This window comes from Pteropus alecto, unplaced genomic scaffold, assembly GCF_000325575.1.
Source record: "Pteropus alecto unplaced genomic scaffold, ASM32557v1 scaffold71, whole genome shotgun sequence".
In the NCBI taxonomy this organism is placed as follows: Eukaryota; Metazoa; Chordata; class Mammalia; order Chiroptera; family Pteropodidae; genus Pteropus; species Pteropus alecto.
The window spans coordinates 17,935,603-17,940,540 of NW_006433024.1; the positions used below are offsets into that span (position 1 = coordinate 17,935,603).

The following is a 4,938-nucleotide window of genomic DNA, read 5'->3' on the forward strand; positions in this document are numbered from 1 at the left end:
GGGGCTTCTGCCCCTTCTTTGGGCCCCACCCTTGACTCCCTGATCTGTTGAGGAGTGATCCAGGGTGGAAGTTGTTGAGAATTCTGGGCCTAGGCTCATAGAGCTGATGCAGAAAAGTAGACAGCGCTGGAGGCTGGGCGTTAGGAAGCCTGGCTTCAAACCCTGGCTCTGCTGTGACTTTTTCCAGGGAGGTTGTACTCTAGGCTGGTTTTCTTACTCTTCAGGCAGCAAGTGCCCTGGAAACCTGCCTAGGGTCCAGCTGGGCTTGGCCTTGGAGAGTGAGGAAAGAACCACAGGCAATGTCGTGGACTCTGGAACCAAACGGCCTGAGAATAATTCCCACTTCTGCTATTTACCTGCTGGGTGTGACCTTAGGCAAGTGTCTTAACCTCTCTGTGCATCAGTTTCAGCATCTGAAATGGAGATAATAGTTCTTCCCTCGTAGAATTGTTTGAGAATGATATGAATGAATGTATGTGAAGCGTTTGTGAGTGTGCCTGGCACAGAGAAGTGCTGTACATGTACAAGCTGTTTTTGGGGGGTGTTGCGATTATTAATAGGAAGCAGGATTTAAATCTTTGAGGGTAGGGGAGCTTGGTGAATAGCTTGAGTCTGAGGATCAGGAGACCTGGGTTCTGATTCCAGCTCATCCTTTACTTGCCATGCGACCTCGGGCAAGTTACAACCTTGTTGGGCTGCAAAACTATAACTATTATCCTGCATTTGGGACATTTGGCATTTGTAAGCAAGGCACATGCGATGTCACAGGGAGCAGTTGCAGAGTTTTGTTCAGTAAAAGGACTTCCTGGTGCCTGGCCTAGGCTCCTGCCCTGAGCAGCCAGTGTAGGTGGGCAGGTCCCAGTGCTGCCACGGAGACACTTCAGACACAGATTGGCAGAGCTCTTTCCTTTACTGTACTCAACAAGGCCAGAAAGTAGATGAATGTGCTTACATATCCACATCCTAGCGGGATTATGTAGATCAGATTGCAGACCTTTATTTTTCTTTTACTTTCCTCTAATTTCTGAATCTTCTGTAGTGAGCCTATATTTTATGCTTAAGAAAGAACATATTTATACAATAAAGCTATCGAAAAACTTACTATACATATTTAAACACAAATGTGTTAGATGAACTTGGGATCACATTGAGCTTTTTGTTGTTGTTAATAAAGCATGTTTTTTTCAAAGGGGGGTGGGGTGTTGGTTTGAAGTGAATTATCAATTTGTCTAGCCTCAAAAGACCGAGGGTATGTCTATGGAGGGAGTGGCTATGGCCACTAGCCCCAGAGTCTGGGAGACCACAGTCTGTTATAAATGGGGGTGTCGCCCAGCTTCCATTGTGGTGGACACACCCTCGGTGCTGCATGGTGTTTAGAAAGCTTTTCAACAAGCTTTTCAACAGTCCGTGACACCAGTGGGTTTAATTTCCTCATGTTGAAAATAGGGAAAGGAATATCTGATTCGGGGGCTGGGGGGAAGCTGTGAGAGTTGAAGGAGCTTAACACATGTTGAGGATTAGCGGGAACCCCTTTTCTGCTTTTACATTTAGAACCAACTGAAAAGAAAACAGTTGACAAAGATGGAGCTCCAGACATTGGCGTCATTACTGAGAAGGCCGGCTGGAGAACGTAGCTTTAGATCTGGAGTCCAGAGTTACTAACCATCTGCCCTGGCTCTAGCAGAGTTATCTGTCCGGTCACAGGTGGCGTTGGAAAGGGGCCTGCCACCCTGCAGAACACAGTCCAGAGAGAACACTTCCTGCAGGTAGCTTGGCTCTGCCTGAGGCTGGGCCCTGCTGAGCATGCCCTGTCTTCCAGACGAACCAATCAGATAAGCCACTGTTGGTCCAGGCAATGAAGGGGGCGTGAAGGGGAGGAGCGAGCAAGGCCAGAGGTGTTCCTTCCGTAGAGGTCCCTCGTCATGGAAACAAGTGGAGAGGGAAATATATGTTCCTCTCATAAATGTAAGGCACTTCGAATGCTATCTCAAATGCGGGAAGCACTCAATAATTGTTCATTTGTTGTTGCCGATAATGATAACAATCAGTAATGCCACTGTCTTAAGAGATAGAATATTAGAATGTTGTTGCAATGGGACTGGATGAAACATCTTCCTCTACAGAGGAAATAGAAACTCAACAGGAGTGGGGAGGAGTAATTTGTAAGAGTTTCCATGATGAGTAAATGGTTAGGCTTTCGGTCACTGTTGGTCACCTAGACAATGACCTCTCTGAACCTCTGACCTCTCTGCAGTAGAGATGTAACTGGGACAGAGAGGATGTGTTATCTACTCTGGCACTGGACATTTAGAGGTTCTCTAAAAGCCTCTCTGATTTTCTTTCTCTCTGCCACAAACCCTGTCCTGGCAGGGTCCAGCAGGTTCCTTTTTTGCTAGCAGACTGTATAGCATGGTGTCATGCTTCTCAAACTTTGTGCATATCAGAAATCCCCCCCTGGAGTGGCGGGGGGAGGGCAGCAAGCTGCCTGTAGGGGAACACTGGGGTTGTGCTTACAGCTTGGGCTTCTTCCAAGACCTAGGTATGGGCCAGCTCTTCCACACTATCTGCTTATCTTTGGGCAAGTTTCTCAACCTCTCAGAGCCTTGGTTTCCTTATCTGTGAAATGGAGAATGATAATGGTACCTCTCTCATGGGCTTACCTGAGAATTTAATGAGATAATGGTTGCAAGTAAAATGCTGAGCGGTGGGCTCAGCTCAGAATGCACCCTCCAAACAAGCCAGAGGATAAGTATGATCATGATAAACAAAGGCTGCTCCTGCTACTCTTTTGGAGGAGTGACAGAGTCCTCCTCTCCAAAGACAGGTCCCTGATCTGGAGCGAAGGAGATTTCCAGGGCCGCTTGGAGCTCCAGGGGTCAGGAGGGCCTTAGGCCTTTGTCGGCTTAGTCCTTAATCAGACTGTGTGAGCCCTGCCTAGATCTGAGTGCTCCTGGATTAGAGTTGAGGGCCAGGATGGGTGCTTGTGACTAGATTAACAGGATCATGCTCTTTTAAGTGGCTCTAGAGTTCATTGAGCCTACTCAGTCTGGACAACATCCAGCCTTTGCTTACATACCTCAAGGCTTAGAGAGCTCACTACCTTTCCACTCTGGACAGATCTCTTTAAAAAACTGGTATAGAATTTAAGCAAACCCACCCTCCCTTAGCTTCCGCTCGTTGGTCATGCTTGTTTTGTTGATCATGCTTGTTGGGAACACATGGAACGTGAACACTCCCTAAGGGGACCAGGTCTTCTTTGTAGCCAGGGTTGCCCCAAGCCACTGATTCCGATGTAGGAAAGAGATGTTTCTGTCAACATTTTAAAAAACCTCATCTCCATCTGAACCAAATGGGCACTTAAACAAATAACTTTCTAATGATCGAAGCCATAGTTTTTTTAGTGGGAAAATTGGGAGGGTAAAGAACAGATGCGAAGGAGGAAACTGCCGTGCAGAGATAAGCGGTGTGAGCAGTGTGGTGCACACGCGCGCACACACACGACTGAGATCACACCACACGAACCACCTCCCGTGCTGCCGCGTGTTCAGGTGACGTTGTAAGGGAGGATTTTCCCACGTTACTCGGTATTCTTCCACAGCATGTTTCCCTGCTCCATCGCATGGCACCGCATGGACCTACTGTTCCCCTGCTATTGCACATGTAGGTGGTTTTGAATTATTCATTAGGATCCACATTGCTACAGTGACCACTTTGTCCAGACATATACTTTGTGCTCAGTTCTCCACAGAGCAAATTCCTAAAAGTGGCTTTCCAGTGAGGTGGTTTTTAAACTCAAGGCCTGAAGGCTGTGTTCTCAGGGAAAAGCCTTCCCTGATACCCACCAGAATGTACACCCACATTTAGCTCCAGCCCCCCTGGTGGGAGAGACAGACTGTGCCCCTCAGTACTAGTTAGCAGACCCACCAAAGCACGGAGGGGGCAGGCTCTTTGAGGGGGGTGTGTGTGTGTGTGCGCGTGTGCACATGCATGCATGCACGTGTGTGTGAAAGACAGAAAGAGATATAGGGGAGCTTTTTCTCTTTGACTGACTTTTGACCCTCTCTCCTGGAGCCACTGGTGTCATTAACTAATTATGGGATCTCGTTACTATTTAATGACCTCTCTCCATTGTGACTCCTTCCTCCCCCAGCAGCCTTCTGGGAGCCAGGAAGTGGGGAGATGAGTCTGTGGGAGGAAGTTTGTCTGGAGTAGGAGGTGGGTCATGGAGTGGTACAGTGCTTCTCAAACTCTGACACAGGCCCGTCTCTTGGAGGGGTTGTTAAAGCATGGATCGTACCTCTAGAGTTTCTGATTCTGTTGGTCTGGGGTGCAGCCTGGGAATGTGTATTTCTAACATGTTCCCAGGAGATGCTGCTGCTGCTGGAATGGGGACCATCCTTGGAGGACCAGTGGAGTAGTGGAATGGGGCAGGGGCTGCTGTGTGGTGAATTTGATAAAGGCTCGAGTGAGGCCTGAATTCGCCTTTCCCTGCCCCCACCTCATGTCCCGTCTCCAGTATGTGCTTTGTATATATTTATATACAGGAGGATAAGAGGATTATCACCACCCCTATTTTATAGACAGGAAAACTGAGGCTCTGACAGGCGACCTGACATGTCCCAGGGTGCCCTGAGAGTTGGCAGGAGCATTGATAACCAGAACTCTGGCCCTGTCACCTCTCTCTGCTTCCCCCGTGCAGGTCTAGTGCAGGAGCAGATGTGCCTTCCTTGAACATTGTTCCTGCCCCAGGAGCCCCTGAGCGAGGGGGCCGGGAAGGCAGGTTTCCTGCTCACCGCCTCTGAGCCAGGGTCTTGCCCTACTTCTGCCCGCCTCTAGCCATTCAGGAACGTGATCTTCTTCCAAGATCTAGTGTCCTCCAGCCAGTTTATGTTCCCAGTTACTGTTCTGGGCAGGTTTCCCGGGAGTCTGGAAACTTTC

The 4,938-nt window shown here is 48.7% G+C and overlaps 1 protein-coding gene across 6 annotated transcripts in view; it reads left to right on the plus strand.

Annotated features, from left to right (window-relative positions):
- The window catches only part of CD82 (CD82 molecule), a 51,204-nt gene that overhangs the window by 5,371 nt on the left and 40,895 nt on the right, over positions 1–4,938 (plus strand). The window lies entirely within an intron of this gene.